Source organism: Capra hircus, chromosome 4 (genome assembly GCF_001704415.2).
Source record: "Capra hircus breed San Clemente chromosome 4, ASM170441v1, whole genome shotgun sequence".
Classification (NCBI taxonomy): Eukaryota; Metazoa; Chordata; class Mammalia; order Artiodactyla; family Bovidae; genus Capra; species Capra hircus.
The window spans coordinates 39,366,716-39,393,857 of NC_030811.1; the positions used below are offsets into that span (position 1 = coordinate 39,366,716).

The 27,142-nt window shown below is 38.5% G+C and overlaps 1 protein-coding gene across 3 annotated transcripts in view; it reads left to right on the plus strand.

Moving 5' to 3' along the window:
* The window catches only part of SUGCT (succinyl-CoA:glutarate-CoA transferase), a 777,817-nt gene that overhangs the window by 124,374 nt on the left and 626,301 nt on the right, over positions 1–27,142 (plus strand). The window lies entirely within an intron of this gene.

The following is a 27,142-nucleotide window of genomic DNA, read 5'->3' on the forward strand; positions in this document are numbered from 1 at the left end:
TACATCCAATTGACCTCATTTTAACTTAGTTACATCTTAAAAGACCTTATGTCCAAATATGGCCACTTTCTGAGGTGCTAGGGTTAGGACTTCAGCCCAGAGAAGCTGACACATAAAATTAACAGTTTCAAGTGCTACCTCCCTACATATGTAATTTAAGTTTTTCTAATGGCCACATTATGTGTGTGTGTGTGTGTGTGTGTGTGTGTGTGTGTGTGCACGCGTACATGCTCAGTTGCTGTCATGTCTAACTCTTTGTGACTCTTTGTAGCCTGTCAGGCTCCTCTGTCCATGGGATTTCCCAGGCAAGAATACTGGAGTGGGTTGCCATTTCATACTCCAGGGATCTTCCTGACCCAGAAATCAAACCCAAATCTTCTGTGTCTCCTGCAGGGATTCTTTACCACTGTGCCACCTGAGAAGTCAATGACCACATTAGAGAAAGTAAAAAAAAGTAATTAGTTTTAATTACATATTTCATTTAATAGGCCAAAAATTTCTTATTTCAAAATGGAAAATTGATATAAAACTAATGAAAAGATAGTTTATATTTTTTCTGTACTATCTTTCACATTTGAAATATAGTTTATACTTATGACTCATCTTAATTTGAAATATCCTCATCAAAGGCTCAATAGCCACATGTAGTTAGTTAATGGCTATTGCAATGGCCAGAACAGTCTCAGAATGCGGAAGAGTGGGAACATGCATAGAAAGTCCAGTATTTCCTTTATTCCTTTCCCACTTGCTTGAAAGTAAAAAGTTGTATTTAACCATAACCTTTGTCCACTTTCTACTCTTTCCCTATTATTACCTGTGGTAGACCAAACAATGGCCAAGAAAGATGTCCATGTCCTTATCCCCATGACCTGTGATTATGTTATGTTACATGATTAAAGGAACGTCATAGATAGGAATAAGTTAAGACTTTTGAGGCACCTCCCTGGTGTTCCAGTGGTTAAGACTTTGCCTTCCAATGCAGGGGGTGTGGGTTTGATCCCTGGTTTGGGAACTAAGACCCCACATGCCGTGAGGCCAAAAAAACAAAACATAAAGCAGAAGCAATATTGTAACAAATTCAATCAAGACTTTAAGAATGGTCCACATTAAAAAAATATCTTTAAAAATTGACTTTTGAGATGGGGAGATTATCTTGGATTATCTCCCTAGGCTCAATGAAATTACAAGGTTTTTTTATTAAGAGGGAGGCAGGAAGATCAGAGTTAGTAGTTTAAGATCTGACAATGGCAGTAAGTGGTGGAATGTTGTGTGGGGCCATTTTTAACAGTAGCAGTAGGAAACCAGTTCACCGCTTTAGCAGGTAGATGTGGCTACAGAAAGTTTTGGTTTTACATATAAATTTTAGTTAATATTAAAAAAATCTTGAGTTCTATATGAGTGAAGGGCCATATTAATTCTGATTCAAGTTTTACATCAATGATTAATTCAGCAATTTTAGTTTTTTGGTGTATTTTCATAGGGGCAGAGGATTAAAACATTGCTGTTTTTATTGCTGAGAGACAACTGCCAGAAATTTTGGGGTTGCTCTAGAATCCATATATTTATCTCTAGAATTACAAGAATACTCTTCTTCTTGGTGGGATAGTTTATTTTCAGTTCAGTCCATTCCTCCTGAAGCTGAACCACACTTACAGGGTGGGTGATAAAACAGATACATTCTGAGGTTTTATCTCAAGGAAGCTGCAGAAACAAAGCATGGTTTGAAATCATGTAAACCATTGAATCTTCTGAAATGATGACTTCCTTTCCACTAAATTGCTCTGTAATTCTTTTATATTTTTGATTCTATTGACCTCAAGCCAGGCTGCAATAGTAAGATGAGTACATTCTCCTTTGGCCTTTTGTTCACTCTATAAGTGCAGTTTGAGTCTGAAATTTGTAATTCTTTGAGTAAATACATGCTTTTAAAATTCTGTAACTGTAGTTTCAAGTCCACTGTACTAAGGTATGTTACTCTCTTGTAAGCCACTGAGGGAAAACAAAGTATGTAGTTCAGTCTTTTAACTACAAAAGGCCTTGACTTGAGAAAGTAGCTTGTTGAATCATTTTATTTCTCTGACATTGATACCTTATTGAAAATCTCCTTCATAGCTTATAAATATACTTAAATTGTTGCAGATTGATTTGTAATAGTATGAAATAGTTGCACAATATCGTTCACTGCCTCCATCATGTGTAATAAAACTGATTTGTAATATTTAGAGCATAAGTTTTCTGTCAATGAAGCCTGGACTTAATAAGTATCCTTGTTTGACTCACATTAATTATTGAAAAACTTCCTCCTCTTTTTAATCTGTTGTCATGTTGGTAATGAGGACTTTTCTGTGTTTAACTTATACTTAACATTATTTTTTATGGCAGCGTATGAAGTCTTTTTTGTTGCCACAATAACTAACTGAGTATTAAACATTTTTGCTGTTGTTGTTCTTATTCTTGTTAAAAATTTCAACTTGAGTAGTGTTTGACACTCATAAAGACTGAATTTGAAAATCCCACAGACAGAGAAGCCTGGCAAGCTACAGTCCATGGGGTCACAAGAGTCAGACACAACTCAGTGACTAAACCACCACCACCACCAAGCTGCATGTTGAGGCTTTGGTTTATAACACACTGATGCTTCGACTTGGCTGTACTTTGGAATCATCTGGAAAGTTTCAAAAACTCTTGCCTTTGTCCACCCTAAGAGGTTCTGGTTTAATTAGTATGAGGCATGGCCTGGGCACTGGGATTTTTAAAAGCTCTCCAGATCATGCTAGTAGTGTGCAAAAGAGTCTGAGAATTGCTCTTCCATAAAATGATTTCCAAACTTAACGGTGTATGAAAGTCACCTACACCGTGCTTTTTAAATGTGCTTTTTTGAGCAGTTTTAGGTTTACAACAACATTGAGAGGAATGTACAGAGATTTGTCATATATTCCCTGCCCACACTCACCGGAGTGTATCATCATTCACCAGAATGGTACTCTTTTTAAACCAGGAGTTAACCTACACTGACACATCATAATCTCCCATAGTTTACCTTAGGGTAAAGCCCATAGTTTACCTTAGGGTAAAGCCCATAGTTTACCTTAGGGTTCACTCTTTGTGTTGTGCCTTCTATGGGTTTGCATAAAAATGTAATGACATATACCCATCATTATAGAATCATGCAGAATATTTTCAATGCCCTAAAAATTCTCTGTGCTTATCAGTTAATTTTCTGTCTCCCCTACTCTGGCAATCAGTGATCTTTTTATTGTCTCCAAAGTTTTGCCTTTTCCAGACTGTCACATAATTAGAATCATACACTATGTAGCCTTTTAAAATTGGCTTCTTTCACTCATTGATATGCGTTTAAATTTCCTCCATGTCTTTTCATGACTTGATAACGCATTGCTTTTTAGTGCTGTATAGTATTCCGTTGCCTGTATGTGCCAAGTTTTCGCAACTATGAAAAAAAAGCTACTGTAAATATTCATGTGTAGGTTTTTGAATGGCCCAGTTTTCAGCTTCTTTTGGGTAAATACCAATAGTGCAATTTCCAGATCATATGGTAAGATTATATTTAGTATTGTAAGAAACCACTGAACTGTCTTCCAAATGGCTGTACCATTTTGTATTCCAGCCAGCAGTGAATGAGAGTTCCTGTTGTTCTATATGATCACCAGCACTTGGAACTGTCTGAGTTCTGTTTTTTGGCAATTCTAATAGGTGTGTAAGTGTCCAGGGAGCTTTGGGAAAAAAACCAGATTTCTGGGTCTCACATTCAGTTGTTCAGATCCAGCGGGTCTGGGGCAGGATTCAAGAGCCTGACAGTTTGAAGCAGCATCCCAGGTGACTCTGATGTAGTGGAACCCGTGGGTCACATTTGAAAAGAAGGTGTGTTTTAGAGTAAACCTGTATCTCTGTCACATATCATCTTGATACTCTTAAAGTTAAATGGCATTAAAGTTCCCCCCCAATTTTTTTTCAAGACTCAAGTCATCTTTGAAGAACTTTCTTGGCTGGTTCCTGTGGGTTTAGTTATGGATGTCACTGTACTTGAAGTTTTAGCTTTATGAACTCTCAAGGGGCCTTTAGCTTGTCAGGAAACTAACAGAGCAAAGAATGGTTTACAAAGAACGTTATAGCCTTAAATGACTATTTGGCCCATTGAACACAGCTTTAACAATGATGATATGGATTAACTGCAAATCAGCAGCTGATTTGTCGGTGGACTTGCAATCTCTAAGACTGTGTGAACTCACCATCCTGAGCCTTTGAAGGGAAACAGCTGCAAAAGATGGATGTTTCATAGGGCCACAGACATGAACCTCAAGACTCCATTTCTCACATACTGGTGATCAGAGTTAACATATTTGTCTTTTTAATCATGCTTACTCCCATAGACATGTTGTTAATCATGGCATTTTAAAAAGGGAAGAATTTAAAAGTTGGCTTAGCTGCTAATTGGAAAACATACTTTACAAAACAATTAGATTTGTCAGTAGTTCTGTGAAGGTATTTATTAATTTAAGCAAAAGCTGTGTTTTCTTATTGTAAAAATATCAATCACACGATTGAAATATATAAATAGAGACAAACGTCTTATTGTTCATTGTTTCTTCCTGATGATTATAGTCGAGTGGAGCACAGGAATTTTCTATACTTTTAACAAAAGAAATGCATGTCTGGGGGAGAAAATGCCAAAGATACACAAATGTGTAACTTTGAACTAAAACTTTTTTTGTCATTCCACTCCTTAGCAATAACTATGATTCGGCGTTTGGTGAATATTTCAGAAAAAAATAGAAGAACTCACTTGATGTGTCAGTGTAGGTTCATCAGTTGTAACAAAGGTACTACTCTGGTAGGGGAAGTTTTTAGTTGGGGAGGCTGTGTATAATGTGGGGTAGGAGATATATGGGAAATCTCTGTACCTTCTGCACAATATTCCTGTGAACCTAAGACTGCTCCAACAAATAAAGTCTAGTAAAAACAAAAAACAACCCCCCCCCCCATACAAACAGTAGCAACGACAACAAACAACTCATGGATGAGACTTTCTTATATAAAATTATTTTGTCTTAATGGTATAATCAACATAATATGGTTTGGGATGAAAACTAGACTTAAGAAATGAGTTTTCATAATGTACACATTGTGCTTGCTTGGCTTCCCTCCTCTCACCCCCACTTTCCTTCTCCGCCTGTGCCTCATTGCTGCGTCTGTTTCTTTTTGGAGGTTCCATAGTGCAGGTACCGCTGGTAAGGGATCTGCCTGCAATTTCCTTTGCTGTTTGGAGCAGGTGTTTTCAGACCTCCTCTCTGGCTACCCACTGAACAGAATTGAGAGTCCGGAAATAAATCCTTATATTTATAGTAGACAGAAGTAGCGAGGCAATTCATTACGGGAAAAATTGTTTAACAAATGGTGTTGGGAAAGTGATGTCCACGTGCAAAAGGGTGAACTGAGGTGCTTACCTACTATCATACACAAAAATTCAGTAAAAACATATCAAACAAACTTTAAGAAGAAAACACAGAACTCCTTTGAGACTGTGGGTTAGGCCAAGATTTTGTAAATAATACCAGAAGAATGGTACATAAAATTTTTAAGTTGGTAAACTGGACCTCATTAGAATTCAAAACTTTTGTGCTTCAGAGGACAGAATTAAATGAAAAGAGATAGACTAGAAGATTGCATCACATATCTAATAAGGGACTTGTATCTAGATTTTAAAAGAACTCTAATCATTCAGTAAGACAACCCAGTTAGAACATGGGCAGAAGATGTGAACAGACATTTCACTAAAGAAGATACACAAATAGCTAATAAGTACATGAAAAGATCAACCTCATTAGTCATTAGGGATAAAAACAATTGAGATATCACTTCACACTCATCAGAAAAAGTATAATTAAGACTTCCTAATTTATTCACAAATAACAAATATTGGTGAGAATATGGAGAAATTGGAGCCCTCATACACTGATATCAATTAATGTACAAAGGTGCAGACACTTTGGAAAACTTGACAACTTTGTAAAAGTAAATTAACTATGCCCCAGCAATGCCAACCATTCATTTCTTCCCAAGAGAAAATGCATGTTCACACCAAAACATGCATGCAAATGTTCATTAATTATAGCCCCAAACTGGAAACATTCTAAATGTCTGTTAACTGCTCAGTGGATAGATAAAAATGTTATAGAGTGGCAAACCACCACTAATAAAAAAGAAGTGAACTGAAACATACAACATGGACGAACTTCAAAACATGTTAATGAAAGAAGCCAGACGTGAGACACTACACGTATTTCATTTCTGCTGCTGCTGCTAAGTTGCTTCAGTCGTGTCCGACTCTGTGTGACCCCATAGACGGCAGCCCACCGGGGTCCCCCATCCCTGGGATTCTCCAGGCAAGAACACTGGAGTGGGTTGCTATTTCCTTCTCCAATGCATGAAAGTGAAAAGTGAAAGTGAAGTCGCTCAGTCGTGTCTGACTCTTAGCGACCCCATGGACTGCAGCCTACCAGGCTCCTCCGTCCATGGGATTTTCCAGGCAAGAGTACTGGAGTGGGGTGCCATTGCCTTCTAGGAGATGCCTAAAAAAGGCAAAGTTATGAAGACAGAAGTAGATTAATGGTTGCCTGGCCAGTGGGAATGCAAATTAACTGTAAATGATCACAAAGGTACCTGTTAGAATGGAAAATATTCTAAAACTGGTTTATGGTCATAATGGCTCCTTTTGGTAAATTTACCAATAATCTTTACCCTTGAAATGGGAAAATTCCATATGTAAAATATACCTCAATGAAGCTGTTTACAGAAATAAAACTTGTGCAGTGCAACCAAACCAGGCTTTACAGGAAAATTTGTAACTAAATTCTTGTAATAGAGGAACAGCTAAAAATTAATTGAGCAGTGTTTACTATTCCATAAAAGAAGAGTAAGCACAAATATCAAAAGACTCAAAATATCAACAGAATGAAAGTCAGTATTTCAAAAGATAAATAAAATGAAGGAAAGCACTCAGGGAGCACACAAAAAAAGCATGAATTTGCAAAAAGAAGGAATTAAAAGGTTTAGACGATAGTATGAATAATACTTGCCAATAACTTGGTTGGATGGCATCACTGACTCAATGGACATGAATTTGAGGAAACCTGGAGATAGTGCTGGACAGAGAAGCCTGGTGTGTTGCAGTTCATGGGGTCACAAAGAGTCAGACACACCTAGCGACTGAACAGCAACACTGGCTACTTCTGAACTCCATACTCCACTAACTGAAAGGTTAATTAGGAAACACTGAAGTACCCTATATGGTGCCAATATTGTGTCCTCACTGGGTGAATTAAATGGTATTCACGAAATATTTTGAATGATTGCTTGGCAGAAATGAAATACTAAATTTTCAGCAAGCAAGCTTTCTTACCCTCGAGTTAATAGTTTGGGACTATCTTTTCTAAGTCATATGTTTCATTATGAAATAATGGAGAGGAAATTTAAATGTAAGGGTAATTTGGGAAAAGTTGTAGTAAAAATAAAAGATTATTACTAATCTAAGTTTGCTTTTTTATGTGAAAATTCTGTATTTGTTATGGAAAAGATTATGAAAACTTGCAGAAGAGGATATACACGTGGTTCACCTGTCTGTCACTGGATGGCACTATGGGCTCATGAGAGGCACTAAAAGCAGGACGTCTTGGGTGGTTAAATATTGTGCTCACATCTTTCTGTAGAAGGCTTTTTATATTCATCCTAATGTTTGTAATTGTATTTGTTATCTGTTGCCAAGTACACGTTAAAATTTATATTGTGTTTATTAGGTAGGACATTTTAATCTACATGCAAAATATATATTTTTCTCTATAAGATAGAACCTCAAGTTTTTAAAAACTTAATTTTAACCTTATTGTTGAATTAATTTCTTTCCATTTGGTAACCTTCCTTTTCAGGCTTCTGGAGTGGTGGTTAGGAACATAGGCTTGAGCCAGATTCCTGGGTTTAAGTCCTCAATATGCCACTAAGTAGCTAAGGTCTTTGAGCAAGTCTTGAAACAGGGTCTCGCCTTAGTTCCCTTCTTCATTAAATGGGGACAACAGCAATGTTTGCCTCCTGAATTGCTATGGAGATTAAAATGTGTTTATATACATACAGTGTTGACAGCAGTCCTCACTACATAGTCAGCACTAATAAGTGTTAGCTTTTATTATTATTATTACCATTGTCTCCGTGCATGCTAAGTCACTTCAGTCATGTCTGACTCTGGGTGACCCTATGGACTGTAGCCTTCCAGGCTTCTCTGTCCATGGGATTCTTCAGGCAAGAATACTGGAGTGGATTGCCATGCCCTCCTCTAGGGGATCTTCCCGACCCAGGGATTGAACCTGAGTCTCTTATGTCTCCTGCATTGTCAGGTGGGTTCTTTACCACAAGAGCCACCTGGGAAGTCCAATCTCTTCAGCACACTCTTACTTTATTATCAATACTACATCCCTTAACCCTTTATATACTGACAGAGAAGTGTATTGGTTGCCTTAAGAATGATATTTTTTTGCCCAAGTCTTTTGATGACCTCTTGCAGTTATTTAGCATGTAAACATTAAAAAATAAAAGTCTTACTTAGCTACTGCTTTTCCTGATGTTTTTAATTTAATTTTTATTTTATATTAGATATAGTTGATTTACAATGTGTTAGTTTCAGGTGTACAGCAAAATGATTCAGTTATACCTATGCACATATTCATTCTTTTTCAGATTCTAAGTTGAAGGAATATGCGTGTTAAAGTGTCTCAACCAAAATTAGGATAAAAGTACTGATGACATTGTGAGTGCATGTTCAGTGTCTTCAGTTGTGTTTAACTGTTTGCGATTCCATAGACTGTGTAGCCTGTCGGGCTCCTCTGTCCATGGGATTCTTCCAAGAATACTGGAGTGGGTTGCCATGCCCTCCTCTAGGGAACCTTCCTGACCCTGGGATTGAAACTGCATCTCTTGTGTCTCCTGCATTGTTGGCGGATTCTTTACCCACTGAGCCACCTAGGAAGCCCCACCGATGGCATCATATTGTGTGTTCAGTCACTCAGTTGTGTCCAACTCTTTGTGACCCTATGGATTGTGTGGGCTGCCAGTCTCCTCTGTTCATGAGATTTTCCGGGCAAGAATACTGGAGTGGGTTGCTGTGTCCTCCTTCAGGGGATTTTCCCAACCCAAGGATTGAACCTGCATCTCCCGCATCTCCTGCATTGCAGGTGGATTCTTTCACCGTTGAGCCTAAATATGGGAGCAAGGCTCTAGGATGCGGCTGGTGCTTTAGACTAGGAGAAGAACTGATATAGCTTCTTACAAGTCTGGGAAATTTACTTCTTTGCTGGTCAACTGTATTACAAACCTGAAAATTTCAATTCTCCCCAAAGAACTCACTTTTTTGTGAGGTGAATGAAGTAGAGGCTTTTAGCGGTAAATTGGTAAAAATTAATACACTGAAACAAAGCTCGACATAAATCAGTGCAGCTGGTGCTTTACTAAATGAAGGTAAAACTCTTGTTCTTTTTGCTGTTGTTTTCCTATTTTTTTTGGTACTACCACAAACTCTTCTTGACTTTATTTGGATCATTTCCTGAACTTTCCTGTGTTCACTCTTGAATGTCTTCTGTGTATGAGAGTGTATGGAGGCAAAATTTTATCAAGAGCATCAATAATAACAGTATTTGGATTCTACCCCCAAAATTTATATGAAGAGCAATCTAAAAGGACATGGGACAGTTGCTTTCCTCGTTCTCTTTTAGAAACTTCATTCCTTTCTCTGATGTTACCCCAAAACATGCTTTATGTCCTTTTAGTTTTTCTTTTCTTTCCTTTCTCCCTCTTTCCCTTCCTTCTCTCTGTTTTTTTTTTCTATTTATTTAATTTCCTTGTTTTCTTGCTGCTATAAAAATGATCTTATTATAATTTGGGGGCTAGCATAGAAGGCCAAACACTTGTTCATTTTGAGCATCTTGAAAAAAAAGGCAAGATCAGTAAGCAAGCTAAAGTAGATCTGGGTCTGAGACTGAAAACAAATTTAGTGGTAGATAGAAGAGGAAAGAGAATTTTAGAGGCAGTGTGTTGAGACAGAGACTCCTGACAAATGCTCACATTGCCCTTCTCTTGGTGGTGATTACTGTTAGGAGACCGTCCAGAAATGCAAAAGCTGTTGATGGGAACTGTTTCAGGAACTTCCATTGGTCTGCGTTCTTTCCCTAATTTTGTCTTTTATTTTTGTTTTCGGGACCTTGGAAAGTGGTTTTGAGAAAATGCTTTTCTTCGAGCGGGTAGGACTGTCATACTTATGCCCCAAGGGAAGGGAGTGATAAATGAAAGCATTATTGTCTTTGGAAGCACAGACCTACATATTAGGGCAGGCTAAGCAACAGTCATCTGTGTATGAACCCACGTAATGTGACATGAAAGGGAATTTTCGTGACCGCTATTATATCTGGTTTCATGTTCAGACATTCTTATTGACAGAGTCATTTAATCAGTGGTTTGTCTTGTGTAAGAATTTTTCTGCCCAGGTTTTCAAGATTTCTGTCAAATATCCATATAAGGTCTTCAGACAAATCAAAAAGCCTTCATACTTTTGACAATTATGATTTTTACCTCTAGAAATAAAAGTTCTCAGTTTTTCATATTTTGTTTCTTGAGAATATACAATTAAATAATATTCTTATCTTTTAAAAATATTCATTTTGCTAACTGCTCAATTTATGACTTGAAATCTGTTACAGTGTTCTTTTTTACTTAAGTAACACAATGATTAGAAAAGGGAATAAAAGAAACCTAAAGATGGTATTTCAGTTTGTTCAACAGTGTTCAATTTATGCCTGCTCTTTGTTTTTAATTATCAAGCGAGCACAGTGGCTTGGGTTTTTTTCTTTGCTATCCCAAGAGTTTTTTTTTTTTTTGTTCTTTTTGAGAAGAGTATGACTGTAAACCAAGAGTTGCAAAATCAAATGCTGAAATATGCCAGCCAGATAATTAAAATAAGTGAACTAAGCCAAACAAAAGACAATAGGCAATAGTGGTAGATATGGACCAAAGAGCCCACATCCTATCTGAGGGCATAATCACTACTCAGTCCAGCCAGTTGCTGTCATGTGAAATTGCAGTCCCAAGTATAGAGTGTGCTTGTAATGTTTAACTGGATTTCTCAGCTCTGTGATGACCTAGAGGGATGGGATTTAGTGGGAGGGGTGTGTGGCACGTGGGTGGTGGGCAGTAGGGCCTTAAGAGGGAAGATACATGTATACTTATACCTGATTCACATTGTTGTACAGCAGAAACACAACACTGTAAAGCAATTATACTCCAACTAGAAAAATAAAAAAAAGCTGTGATCTATAGAATTTGCCAATTCTCACAGTGTAAATATTCCTACATAGCTCATTTGAAGTCTCTAATGTGATCATTACTGGACATGTTTGAAAGATGGCTCTCATGAGCCAGGATTAGCCTTCTCTATCACACGGCTAGCCCAGAGTAGCAAAATTTGCATTTTTTTGAAGTAAGAAATCTGAATTTTTATATACAGTTTTCAATTTTTGAAATATTAGGTTGGCCTAAAAGTTCCCAAATGAACTTTTCGGTCAACCCAATACTGTGTAAGCCAAGCAAAATACATTAATGCAATGAATCATGCTCATTGAACTGCCAGTCTACAACCTCTGGAGGTAAACTGATGGTACTTGTCTTAGAAATCTTATTAGAAATGACGAGACGAAAACCTAGGAGCATACACTTGCGTGACATCTACATTAAAGCCCCCTCGGCGTGTCAGAAATTTTGCTACTCTAGAGTCAAATCACAGATGCTTTTTTGGTATTCTAAACCAATAGAGTTTTCACGTGTGTTTAAAATTTGTAGAAAAGTGAAAAATTTGCAGTTTAGAAATTCTTCTTCGATTAATAAAAATAATAAATATACTTGGAATTTCTAAAGCTGACTGACCTGGTTTGCCATCTGTGGGAGCAGCTTTTCCTAGACAGATTATTTATATCAGTAAACTATGAAAAACATTACTTAATCAAAATTACTAAATTGTGTCATAAAACCCCAAGTTTGCTATTTAGCCTATATTTTCATGGATAATATATTTCTTTAAATGATAATTTTCATTATTCCTACCTTTGAGTATTTTCAAAGCACTTTCACAACATTGTTCTGAAGTCACAAACAGGGCTATGAGGAGGTTAGTGATGTCTTGCAAACTTGACTGAGAGCTCTGCAGTAAGGGGCTAAGCTGAGACTGAGACTCAGGCCTGTTGACTCAAGATCCAAATTTCTTTCTACCAGACTGCTGAGAATGTCAAAAAGATCCAAAGAGTATGCCCTCTTCACAACTGTCTAGCCCTCCAATTGTGGTTAAGAGTAGGTGGAGGATGTGGCTAGTAGAATGATCATTGTCTGATGAATATGAGAATTGACACAACAAAGCAGAGTGACTCCTTAAGGGCTCTATCATATTACAGCCTTCTAGCATATAAAAACATATTTGTGGATATGTTAGAATGCAGATCACATGCAAATGTGCTGAATTAGGGACATATGAGAATATGGATACATGATACAGTGTGTCATCAAAGGCTGCTTATGTTGGTATACCTTTGAGGTCTTTTAGAGGTGATGTTGAAAAGCCCAAACTTGTCTACAATTTGCAGCTTAGATCTTAAAAGCCATCCAGCTTGGGCCATGTGGTGCATTGTTGATAAGTTCTGACTGTGATATAAACTAGTGAGGTTCTGAAATCAGTTGACTTGATTTTACTCTCTGGTGAGATGTATTAGAACAGTGGAGAAATTGGCCAAGTGTTGTGTAAATATAGTGAAATATTCTCATTGTTTCTGTTCCTGTGAAGTGACTCCCAAATTAGTAAAGATGACTGTTATATTTGCCAAAACATTTGTGTGTGTTGGTGGGAGGAGGGGGCGAGAAAGTGTGAAAAGAATGTGTTTGTCATGCAAACTCCACTTTGAGCTAAGTCCCCTAGGCCTGCTTCCAATCACATTGCCGCCCCTAAACTCCTCGCATCACTGGGAAGTGTGTTCACCTTGTGTCTTCTCACTAGACCCTGTTCCATGAAGGCAGAAAATCCATTTCTTTTCACCACTATATTCCCAGCATCTTGCACACTGCCTAAACAAAGTAATCACTCAATAAATATTTGCTGCATGAAAAAATAAAATGTAAATATAAACTTTCAAATAAACAGAATTAGTATATAAAGCCTAGAATGTGCTTTCTTTATTTGGCTATTCTTAGAGTTTTCTTTTTTCATCACTGAGTTGGTTTTTGTTAATGAACATGGCAGTCCTTGGCACTGTGTATCTGTATTCATTGCCTGCATTTTTTGCTTGAAGTGCAGTGACATAATACATATTTTACCTGCTGAATCATCTGATCACTGACATGATTTCTTGTCCTAATCCACACCTGGCTTTGCGCCTTTCCCCAGAACTCCCATGAGGTCACTTTCAGACGAGTCACCAGTAAAGAACTTAATTATGTACTGCATTCTAGAGAGTACCCCCCTCCCTTGTTATTCTGGGAACCATTCCACAGGAGCTCAGGAAAGCAATGTAATATGACATGGCCAGACAGAAATCATCATCACATTCACCTTTACAGGCTTGGATTTTAGTTACTTAGAATGATCAGATGTAGGCAGAGTGTGTAAGTTAGTTAATTTTGTTCTCATGCCAGGGCTTGGTTTATAAGCTGTTGTTATATTCAGGGTTGTTTTATGTAGTTCTGTGACTTAAAGTTTCTAGGAAAATGCCTCCGTTGATTATAAAATCTTTCTCCCATGAACTTTGGAAAATGCCTGAAATTCCACCAAGAGAGATTCATTCTTTAGTGCCAAGGCTTTTGGTCCTTCATTAATTTTCTATAAAAGTCAATATACCCCAGAAAAGGTAGCATCATAAACAGTCTTCATTTGACACCATTTTTGGTGATTTGGCTATGCATTCCAGCTATTGTTCATCTCTTTTTTTCACAGCCAAACAATATATTATTTATATTTGAGGTTTTTGCTTCCTACCTCATTTTCTTAACCCTTTGCATTTCATTGTCCTCTCCACTTCCTCTACTGATACTGCCTTTAATGGCTCATTTCCTTTTTTTTTTTTTTTTACCTTTAGAAAGATGATAAAGATAACCCTGTATGCGAGACAGCAGAAGAGACACAGATGTATAGAACAGTCTTTTGGACTCTGTGGGAGAGAGAGAGGGTGGGATGATTTGGGAGAATGGCATTGAAACATGTATAACATCATATAAGAAACGGATCGCCAGTCTAGGTTCAATGCAGGATACAGGATGCTTGGGGCTGGTGCACTGGGATGACCCAGAGAAATGATATGGGGAGGGAAGTGGGAGGGGGATTCAGGATTGGGAACACGTGTACACCCGTGGCGGATTCATGTTAATGTATGGCAAAACCAATACAGTATTGTAAAGTAAAATAAAAAAAAAGTAAAAATAAATTAAGTTCTAGGGAGTATATAAAAATATGAGAAAATTCTTGTTAAGTGTAAAAATCAGGATATAAAATTAAGTATAGTCCCAAGGATATGTAGTCCTTTCCATTTGCTGGATATGAGAAAATCTCTATTTAGAAGAAAATGCAAAAGGTTTGTCTTTTAATATTGAGATGAGGAAGGCTTTTAAAAAAATTGAGGTGTAGTTTATTTATAATATTAGCTTCAGGTGTATAGCATAGTGATTCAAAATTTTTATAGATTATATTCTATTTATAGTTATCATAAAATATTGCTGTATAATATATCCTGAAGCTTATTTATTTTATACTTAGTAGTTTGTTCTTATCTCCACACTTATCTTGCCTGTCACCCTTTCCTTCTCCTCACTCAGTTCAGTTCAGTCATTCAGTTGTGTCCGACTCTTTGCGACCCCAGGAACTGCAGAATGCCAGGCCTCCCTGTCTATCACCAACTCCTGGAGTCCACCCAAACCCACGTCCATCGAGTAGGTGATACCACTCAACCATCTCATCCTCTGTCATCCCCTTCTCCTCCTGCCCTCAATCTTTCTCAGCATCAGGGTCTTTTCAAATGAGTCAGCTCTTCACATTAGGTGGCCAAGGTATTGGAGTTTCAGCTTCAACATCAGTCCTTCCAATGAACACCCAGGACTGATCTCCATTAGGATGGACTGGTTGGATTTCCTTGCAGTCCAAGGAACTCTCAAGAGTCTTCTCCAACACCACAGTTCAAAAGCATCAATTCTTTGGCACTCAGCTTTCTTTATAGTCCAACTCTCATATCCATACATGACCACTGGAAAAACCATAGCTTTGACTAGATGAACCTTTGTTGGCAAACTAATGTGTCTGCTTTTCAATATGCTATCTAGGTTGGTCATAACTTTCCTTCCAAGGAGTAAGCGTCTTTTAATTTCATGGCTGCAATCACCATCTGCAGTGATTTTGGAGCCCAGAAAAATAAAGTCAACCACTGTTTCCACTGGTAACCACTAATTTGTTCTCTATATACCTGTATGTTTCCTTTTTGTTATATGCACTAGTTTGTTTTTTCTTAGATTCCACATATAAGTAATAACATATAGTGTTTTCCTTTCTCTGTCTGACTTATTTCACTAAGCCTAATACCCTCCAGGTTCCAAGGACAAAAGATCATCAGGACATAAAAGCCGAGGTTATCAGAACTATAGGAAAAAAGTGACAAAATAGAAAATTGGAGAAGGGGAGTGTGTGTGCTCAGTCATGTCTGAGTCTTTGAGACCCCATGGATTGTAGCCTGCCAGGCCTCTCTATCCATGGACGTTTTCTGGCAAGAATACTGGAGTGGGTTGCCATTTCTTCCTTCAGGGGATCTTCCCAACCTAGGAATTGAACCTGTTTCTCTTGCATCTCCTGCATTGGCAGGCAGATTCTTTACCACTGCGCCACCTGGGAGGCCCAACCGGAGAAGGTACTCTGAACTAACGTAACTAAATAAAGTGTATGGAGTTCTTCCCAAAATGAGCCACCACATTCTGTAGAGGAAACCTCTTGGGCTCCAGGGAGCAATGAAGGGTATCTATAGGGTCAGTAGGAGTCAACCTTTCTTCAACTTTAACCTCTGAACTGAACTGCCTAGTGTCCGTCTTAGAACTTGTTGGCTCCACCACCCCTCCGCCCCCATTACTAACTCACCCTATACCCATTCCTAGGTCAATTCAGACTTAAGGGAGAAGTTATTTTGTGTCTCTAACCATCCATGGATCTTTTGCATAATCATATACTCATTTTTAGCTCAATAAGGTCTTGACCCCTGAAGCCTCCATTGTTGTTACCAAGCCACCTTTGTTGCTTTCCTCACCCTGAACATGAGGCCTCAGGCCATGAGATTGCTGTCTAACAGCCTCTGTGTTTATCCACTTGATGAATGGTAAATAGGGTTGCAAAGAGTCAGACACAACTGAAACTACTGAGCAGGCATGCATGCATGTGTGCATGCACACGAAAGGATGTGTGCTCTGTGTGACTTTAGTATGCAGAGGCAGGATTTAGGGGAAGCAGCAAACAGCCTGTCCTCCTCATCCTACGAAGATGCCTTCTATTGTTCTGCTTCTCTGGGGAGGTTGCAATCCAACTTTCCTCTATTTCACTTAAAGATTTCTTCTTCCTTAAGATTCTCCTCCCAAATTAGAGGAAAACTTCCTTTATTTACCGATTTAACTATTAATGACTGAGTGTCTATAGTATGTCTCAGATGATGTTCCTGCTCCTAGGGAAAGAGCACTGAACACATTGGACAAGTTCTTTCCTTCCATAACCTTCCATTCTACTAATGGACAGAGATAGAGGGGAAATGACCTCTTCTGGGTGAGTTAGGGAAGACTTCACTGAGAGATGGGATTTGAAACCATAACCCCTTAATTTGTATTTTCTTTCTTGTCCTCTTACATCTTGCTTAAGACTTCACACCTCCAATTATTTTTTTCTTGCATATTTGAATGAATTTCAGGGTTTTTCCCTCATCTTCAAAAATAAAACCTCTATCTTCCTGCTCACCTGCTTGAGCTACTGTCGAGTCTCCTTCACCCTTAATGCAAGCTTCGAAAATATTCGTTCACCTTCCACATTCTTTTTGTTCATTCCTTAGCCCTTTTTAATTTGGCTTTCCCCCCACTACTTTATTGATGCTGCATTTTAATGAGCGTTTATCATTTCCTGGTAATCAAACTTCATACCTTGTTTCATTTTTTATTTCCATTAATTAATTAATTAAAAAATCCAAGTACTTTTCTATCTAGGCTGTGATTTTGCACAAAGTATTTCTTTTCTTTGGAAGGTCCTTTTCCTTGTGTTTGCATAGCTAAATTGTTGAAGGGTCAGCTCAAACATCACCTTTTATCCCTACTTGATTTTTTAAAAATAAAGTCTCTTGTAGAACAGATTATTTCTCTTGTGAATTATAGATTTTAACCGTCTTGAGAGATGAAGCTGTTTAATTGACTTTGGGATCTTCCACTGCACCTGAAAGTGCTTTGCATGTGATAAGTGCTTGTTAGATATTTGCTACAAGCCTGAAGGAAGCAAAAATCAAAAGTAATTTCATTCTTAGAACTTCTTTCAAAAACTAGTGTTTCAGAATAATGTATTATTTTATTCTAAAGACAGATATATTTTAAAGAACTAAGTCATTTAAAATGTCGACTCATGTTTGAAGATGTTTGAAACTGAAGACGTGCCATCACAGGGATAAATACGTAAATCATGTCACTAAATGTTACTTTTCTACATTTTCACTTACTCTTCACATTTTTTTAGAGGTTCATAACCACTTTTTGAGTCAAATGATTGACTGGGTCAGTGGTTCATGGTAAGAAATATGTTTGATGTATTATCCTGAACATGCTTTTGAAATTCTGCCTCTCTTTGCTGTCTGGTCTTACCTTCTGGCACTCAATATCCAGTTTCCTCATATGTCTGATTTTCATTCAGATGGATTGGCAAAATTATTCTGAGTATAATGCAAATATGTTTTTCTTTTGAGTTCAGAATATAAAGTAAACATCAATATGATTTAACTATCATTAGTGATAATTCAGAGGAATGTGAAATGTGTGTGTTCCTTTCATTAAGTTAAATAGTTGCCATGAAGAGAAGGATATGATAATATGTTTTTCTTTGCTAAGTAAATAAAAGTAGAGATTTAAAATTTATATAACAGCTCCACTGGTTTTTGGTGTTTACAGGTAAAATGTTTATAGGTTGAAGTTTATTTCTAATTACATTGGAATAGAAGCCAAGACATAGGTTCAGCAGGGCAGAAAACTTTGAATGAGTACTACTTCAAATATTCTATAATAATTAAGTTTAGACTTAGCTGTAGATGTTTACATAATTTAAAAGGATGTTTAGTTATTGTTTTTTTATTTTTATTTTTTTTAGACAGGTAAAACAGTAAGATAAAACTTTTTAGGATCAAGGCCTCTCAGAAATCTTAAGGAGCCTGATTCTGTATGTAATTTAGTATAGAATGCCAGAATCCAGAGCAGTTGAATTCAGGTCCTGGCTTATGTGTTTATTAAGTACACAACCTAGGTAAGATTATTAACCTACTCCATGCTTCAGTTTTCTCATTTGTAAAATGGGTTCATCAGAACATCTCATACATAAGAGTTCCCTGGTGGCCTAATGGTTAGGATTCCAGGCTTTCCCTGCCATGACCTGGGTTCAGTCCTTGATTGGGGAACTGAGATCCTGCAAGCCACTTGGTGTGGCCAAAAATAAATAAAAAGCCAACAAAACATCTCACTTATGTCATTGCTGTGAGGATTAAATGAGGTATTTCATATAAAATGCTTAGAACAGTGCACAATTAGTGTTCAATAAGTATAGCTTTTATCATGAATAAATACTAGAAATGTAAAATGATAAATGTAGCATGAATAAGTAGAATTCTTTTTCTTCTTTCAACATGAGATAGTCAAAATACTTTCTGTACTTCCAAATGTTTTTCCTCCTTGGTCCTTAGTGGAAAGAAAAGCGGGTTAAATTCCGTAGGAAGTTTGTCATGTAAGAGAACGGCATTAGGATGAAAAAGAGCAATGTCAGGATCTCTTTCTGATGAGGGCTTTTTTTTGAAGAAGTTTTCTTCCTAAATGATGTGTTCTCCATGAATGTTAGCTTCTTAATTTCTCTTTTAACATATTTCTCCCAGATAATCTTTTACAGTTAGTTAATGAGTAAGGCTGAGCAGAAGAACATGAAGAGAATTAATCGATTCAGTTAAGGATGTGCAACCTTAGCCAATGCAGAGGACAGCAGAGTGATTGTGGGGCTTCTAGTCTACTCCAGCGATTTGTGGGGCTTTTCAGGGAATATTGGGGAAGGAAGGCAATGGCACCCCACTCCAGTACTCTTTCCTGGAAAATCCCATGGATAAAGGAGCCTGGTAGGCTGCAGTCCATGGGGTCTTGAAGAGTCGGACACGACTGAATGACTTCACTATCACTTTTCACTTTCATGCATTGGAGAAAGAAATGGCAATCCACTCCAGTGTTCTTGCCTGGAGAATCCCAGGGACAGCAGAGCCTGGTTGGCTGCCGTCTATGGGGTCGCACAGAGTCGGACACGACTGAAGCGACTTAGCAGCATCAGCAGCAGCAGCAGCAGCAGCAGCAGGGAATATTAAATGTGAAACCAAGGATATATATGCAGGACAGAGAGGTAACACTAAGGGCTGCTAGAGTGGGAGGGACTGGGAGCAGAAAGGTTAAACAGAGAGGAGGCGGTGGTATAGGGATGGCTTAGAGACTAGGGAATTTGAGTGTGAGTTGTAGTTTTGCTCTTTACCGACTCTGAGATCTAGAAAACATACTTAAGCTCCCTAGGCTTAGTTTTCTGATCTGTAAAAATGGACATTGTAATACCTACCTCATGTGAGATCATTTGGTTTCACTGATTGTCTCTGCATACTCCATATAAGAACCAGATTATCTAATTCTGTAAATCAATGGCTTCCCATAACCCTTAGAATACTACTGCAGATCCTTACCAGGCCTGTAGGGACCCTTAAGTCTGACCCTGGCATACCTCCCTGACCTCACCTTCCACTATTGCCTCTTTTACTTACCATGTTCCAGCTCCAGAGACGTTAATACCAGGGGAGCTGGGTGTGTTGTATATCTAAACTCTTCTGCTATCTTGGTATTTTTTCTAGAAATCTGAAACTATTCTGAAATAGTTTAAACGATTTGTGAACATTTTCTTACATGGTGCTGTATTCTTCTGTTTCATCATTTTAAGTGCCTCCTTTGTGTTCCATCACGTATGGATATCATAGTTTATTAAACCTATCTCTGATTTGGCGGTGTTTCAGTTGTAGCTAGTAGTTTGTACCCACATCTTTGACCATACCTGTGATTAGAGGAAGGGTTCTTTTGATATGGAGGCTTGTCTTCTTTTGCTTTATTTTATTTATGATTCCTTCCCTAATTTTTTCTCTATATTTTATACTCTTGGGGAATGACTTTAATTTACTTTTATTAATTTTTATTGAAGTTTGTTGTTTTAGTCACTCAGTCATGTCCAACTCTATATGCCCCCATGGATTGCAGCCTATCAGGCTCCTCTCTCCATGGGATTCCGCAGGCAAGAATACTGTAATGGGTTGCCAATACAATGTTGTATTACTTTCTACTGTACAGCAAAGTGAATCAGTTAAACGTTTATATATATGGGGGGTATGACTTTAAATACTATCTATATCCTGATGATTCCAGCCCAAGTGATTGTCTCACAGGAATCTCCAGTTAAACATACTTAAAGGCAGACTCTTATTTTCTTTGTCTTCAACTTGTTCATCTGTCCAACTTCCTTATTTCTGTGAATGCCTTCAGAGCCTACCCAGATATTCAGCCAGAAATCTGGGAGTTACAGCTGGCTCCTACCTTACCATTCTATCTGCTATCCCCTTCCCATATACTTTTTCACATGTTCTGTCCCTTCAGATCCTAAAACATGTCTTAAATTCACTGTTTTTCATTTCCATTGCCACCAACCTAGTCTGAGCTATCAACAACTCATGCTAGACTCCTGCATGAACTGGTCCCCTTTCTTTCCTTTTTTCATGTCATTCTTTGGGTTTAATTACAAATGTAGTGGGAAGCGTGATGAGTTTTAAGAAGAAGGATGGCATGATATGATTTGTGATTTTAAAATGATCCTCTGAAAGATGTGGAAATAACAACTCCTTACCCTGATCTGCAAGGACTGGCATTGTCTGGCTTCTCTAAACCTCTTCAATTTCATTTCTTTTCTCTTTCTTTTCATGCTTTGGTTATAGTGGTCACCTTCAGTTTTTGTTTTCTTCCTGTATGCCAGTCTCTTTCATACCTTAGGGCTTTCACATGTTATTTTCTTTGTTTTTAGAGTTCATCTTCTCTCCCCACGGCAGTTCCTATGACTGTTTGTTTAGTTATCTTCTTCATTATTCTTAACTCCAAAGAGGGCAGGACAACGTCTTTTTCACTTCCTTATGTATAACCAGTACCTAGCATAATGACTCACACAAAGCAACACTCAGTATGTATTGAATAAATAAACAGTAATTATTGTTTTCATTCATGCTTTAAAAATATTAGTGTGCAAGTTCTATTTTAGGTGCTATGAGTACATACAAAAGGTTTATAATACATAATTCTTACCCTGAAATAGTTTCCAATTTAAAAGAAGTGATTAATAATGTTGTAGAATGGAGACGGATGCTATCATTGGAGAAAAGTTCTAACACTCACCTACGTGACCTCAGATAAATTATTTACTTTCTCTGTTCCTTTATATAACTATAATATGCAGAGGTTTGATTAGAGTTTCTTAAAGCTTTGGATCTCAGATATGTGTACAGTTAATGATATGTTGGTTGAATTTTTTCTTCCAGGCTCCATTTTGGTTCTTTAAGTCTGGCTGGAGTTGTGAAATTCCTCAGATGATTCTGATGTACCACTAGGTTTCAGTTCAGTTCAGTCGCTTAGTCGTGTCCGACTCTTTGCGACCCCATGAATCGCAGCACACCAGGCCTCCCTGTCCATCACCAACTCCCGGAGTTCACTCAAACTCACATCCATTGAGTCAGTGATGCCATCCAGCCATCTCATCCTCTGTTGTCCCCTTCTCCTCCTGCCCCCAATCCCTCTCAGCATCAGAGTCTTTTCCAGTGAGTCAGCTCTTTGCATGAGGTGGCCAAAGTACTGGAGTTTCAGCTTCAGCATCATTCCTTCCAAAGAAATCCCAGGGCTGATCTCAGGGACTACTGATTTAGGTCTGTCTAGCTTTATCATCTCATAGTTTTAATTGTAATATGTGGCAGACTATGAAAGCACATCAGGAGTCAGGCAAATTAAGGTGTTGTATTTGTTCAGAGGCTTTCTGTTTTGGCTTGGGTGATGTGGGAACTTAGGGCTTTCCAGGTAGCACTAGTGGTAAAGAACTCGCCTGCCAATGCAGGAGATGTAAGAGATCTCCTAAATTCCTGAGTCAGGAAGATCCCGTGGAAGAGGGCATGGCAACCCACTCCCGTAATCTTTTCCAGAGAATCCCATGGACTGAGGAGCCTGGTGGGCTATAGTCCATAGGATAGGGTCAAAAAGAATCAGACATGACTAAAGCCTCTTAGCATGCACGCAGCACGTGGGAACTTAATGAAATAGTGTTGTTGAAATGGACTTGGAAGAGTGAATGCAGATTTCAGTAGATGCAGAAGTGATGCATGATTGGTGTGTAGTCTAGCTTAGCCAGAGGCCAGAATGTATGGAAGCAAGCAGTGTGACAGGGAAGAGTCAATTTTGACTCCACGTTGGATCTGTTTCTTTGACTTTAACCATTGCTTTTCATTGCTTTTGTTATTATCATCCCACATAATTGCCTGCCGCAGGGGACCCTGCACCTCTGCCTGAATGTTAAACTAAAATGGCTTTGTTCAGCTCACAGGGAGGCAATCTGACTCTTTGTTGTTGTTTAGTTGCTAAGTCATGTCCCACTCTTTTCTGACCCCATGGACAGTAGATTGCCAGGCTCCTTCTGTCCATGGAATTTTCCAGAAAAATACTGAAGTGGATTGCCATTTCCTTCTCCCTGCCTACCTATGAATGGCTTCAGAAAAGAAGAAATGAACACATTCCCTCTTATTTTGCAAGATAAATGACGTTTTAACTTTATTTCCTCACCCTCTTCTATAAAAGAAACGGGCATCCCGACCCCAATAAGGTGCTTATTTTGAGAAATTAGTCTGCCATCTTTGCAATTCACTGGCTTTCCAAATAGAGTTCAAATTCCTTGTCTCAACACATCATCTGTAGACTTACTGGCCTGCCATGCAATTAACAGAGTGCGCTTGGTACCAGCAGAGGGAAAAATTATCCCTTTTGATGCAATGGGGGTACGCTTCTAATCTTGTTTTTCCTCTTTTACTTGTATGCTTGGTTGTCTTTTTGGAGATGAAAGATTATATTGTTGCATTTTATCTTCATTTTGGTAGAAGTAAAACGAAGTGATGGACATCACGGGGCTGCTTTGGAAAATGGACATATTCTTCTTCAAACCTTCTGGGCCTGTGCCCTTTGAGATCCACACTGACCACCCCATTAGTTTTCTGGTTAAATGCAAAGAATATCAGGGCCCATTATTTTATCTAAAATAATAATTTTGTTGTCAGAATGATTATTATTAAGCCAAAGTTGGCTGTTTTGTTTAGATGAAACCATATAAAGGCAACATTCTGAGTAAATTATATGGCATCCACATGATGAAATAATGAGCCTAAGTTTAGGGGATGAAAATAATGATCTAATGCAATATTTAGAATGGGTATACAGTATGTAGTTATTAACCTAAAAGTCACATCCTGTATTCTTTTGATCTGTGGAAAATTTGTCATTAATTGCCAGGAACCCTCTGATTTTTTCATACATAATCACGTCATAGCTGTTGACTCTCTCCCCTTTCTCCTGCTTTAAAATATGTCTTTGTAAATAGTAGATTACTTTCAGATCTGGAATGCCCCTTTTAAACATTGGGTTGCTAAGTTTAGTCCTGTTGCTGTCTTTTTAAAAATAGAATTCCACCGCCCCCCCACCCAGACTTCACCTCTGAGTTGTCACTAACAAATCATACTTTGTTTTTTGATGGCAGCTTGTGTAAAATCTTATTTAACCTTCCTCCCTGGTGGGAACCTGCTAGTTTTGAAAAACTTCTTGTTTTCATGAGCTACTGTTGTGTGGAGAAAATGAATATGATCTTCCACTTGGAAACAGTCTGTGAGATGAAGTCTGACCCTTCGTTCAAACTCACTCTCCTTGATGCTATTCTTATTAAACAGTTGTCAAAGACAGAAACACAGAAGTCAAAATTGAGAAGAAAGAATGAGGTAGTAAGGCAAGAAGTGAGGAAGCTAGGCTGACCTCTAGCCTGGCATCCAGCCCATGGTTATCCCTGGTAACTGTCTCAGAACAATCTAAGAGCTTCACATTAACCTGTGACCAATGGTACTGATGAACCTATTTTCTGATCAGGAATAGCGAGGCAGACGTAGAGAATGGACATGTGCACACAGCGGGGAAAGGAGAGGGTGCAATGAATTGGGAAAGTAGCGCTGACATTTATACACTGTCGTGTGTAAAGTAGCTGGCTAGTGGGAGCTGCTGTATAGCATGCGGAGCTCAGCTTGGTGCTCGGTGATGACCTAAATGAGTGGGATGGGGGTGGATGGGAGGGAGGCTCAAAAGGGAGAGGATGTGTGTATACTTATAGCTGATTCACGTTGTTGTATAGCAGAACCTAACACAACATTGTTAAGCAATTATCCTCCAATTAAAAAAAAAAAACAACAACAGCAATAACAAACACACAAACAAAAACCTTTGACCATCCAGTCAGCCCACAAGTTGATGCAGTCCTTTCTGTTGTTGGCCTATTGACTATCACTTGACTTTGAAATTAGAAAAGTGAAACTGGCAAGCCCTATGTGACTTTTTGCTTGCAGGGAATCACCTTTATTAATGTGAATTCTTGGCCTGTAGTGGCACCAGAGCTCCTTAGAGAGTGACTTTCACTAGACCTTTTGAAAGCAACAACACCTCCACTCCCCAGCATAGCTACTATCAAAGAGGCACCTATCTTACAGTAAAACTTCAAACTTGAGAAAATGTCCCCAATTTCAGGAAGAGCCTTCATGGGAAAATGACTTCTGTTGTATCCCTGGTATCTTTTCTTATGCTACATTGTCAAGAAATATAATATAGTCAGAGATATAGACCTTGGGAACAAATTTAGACCGTTCACTAATTTGTGTTCTATGTTCACATTTCCTAGGGTGGCATTGTAAGGTCGTCTGTACTTCAGCCAGTCCATGGGGGGGTATTAGTTGCTTATGTATTATTTATACATTGTTTGTTTGATACAGGAATTATGCCCTTTTTTTAGACAAAATGTTTTGAAACTAGTTTGGGTCTAATGCCCAAGATTTTATAGAGAAAGTGTCTAAAGGTCAATGAGGTTAAATTATATACTTACAGTTGACAGAAATTAGGAACCATGAGTCTGGACTTCCCATCCAGTACATTTTTTACTACAAAATGTTGATTTGATTTTCCATTTTGAAAGACACAGAAGTGATCTGTGAAATGGTGATTAGCACCAGGCAGCCCCGGGCAGCCCTGGAATGCTCCATGGTTCAAATGCCCAAGACCAGATGGAGGTCCAGAAGTGGATGACTCAAAGTTTATTAGTTTTGCCACCTGGGCAGTACAGCCAAACCAGCTGCCACAAGGCAGTTCCAATTTCAGCAGATCAGTAAATGAACATAAAAGTGAGTGTAAATCCCAAGAAAAAAGTAAAGTAAAGGAGAATGACTGCTGCTGTTGCAAGGAGATTCATCTAGGCTGCTGCTGCTGCTGAGTCGCTTCAGTCGTGTCCGACTCTGTGCGACCCCATAGACGGCAGCCCACCAGGCTCCCCCGTCCCTGGGATTCTCCAGGCGAGAACACTGGAGTGGGTTGCCATGTCCTTCTCCAATGCATGAAAGTGAAAAGCGAAAGTGAAGTCGCTCAGTTGTGTCTGACTCTTCGAGACCCCATGGACTGCAGCCTACCAGCCTCCTCCATCCATGGAATTTTCCAGGCAAGAGTACTGGAGTGGGGTGCCATTGCCTTCTCTGCATCCAGGCTGAGCCCCCCATTTATAACTCTTGTAGGAGACACAGCTCCCAAGCCAGGTAGAGGGCAAGGACAGGTTGCAGAACCAAGCCCTGAAAAAAATCATTCCTTGAGTTGCTCCACAAGCCAGTCTCAATTTGGGATGTTTCTTTTGTTGGCTTGGTAGATTCCTGATCACATCTGATGATAATAGAATAAGAAAAGCCAGCCTATGCAATATCATGATGGTGCTATGAGGCCAGAAGCTTTTTTTCCTTCAAACTATGGAAAGTTGTTATTTGGTCACCTCTTTTCCATAGTTCTGGGCCCTTGCAGGCATGGGTAATCATTGGAACATAAGCCCTTTGTGGCCGGGCACCAGGAATCAAGTCATTATCCTTATATGGAATTCAATAATTACAGGTTTTCAATTTCTGTATGTGAAATACTGTAAGAGTCAGAGGTTGACCCCACAGTTTTAGATGACCCTTTAAGAGATCTGTAGTTCTTGAAAGCCAAAACAAGTATAATAATGAGGATATGGGCCTAGGGCCATTTTGAAAGAAGTCCAGTAATTTTTATTTGAGAATGATTAATTAATTAATTTAAAAAGTTAATAATCTTGATCCTCTGTGCCAGGAAGAATGCTTTGGGGAAAAGGAACAGAAAGCTTGACTGAACCGACTTAACAAAATAGAGGTTTACTATTTTTTTTTCTTGTTATGAGAAGTTTAGAGGGTTGTGACACCTGATCAGTTCATTTGCCCAATGATGATGCAGGCTCTTTGTGTGTCATCTTGATGGAAAGTAAAAGGGAAAGTAATATATTAGTTGCTGATGTATTTTGCAATGACTTTGATGCTGAAGGCTGGACCAGGGTTCCATCCACTGGGTCAGCTTCTGCCTTCAGATGATCTTTTCAGGAGCGGGTGTTTCTGTGTTTATATTTCTCAGT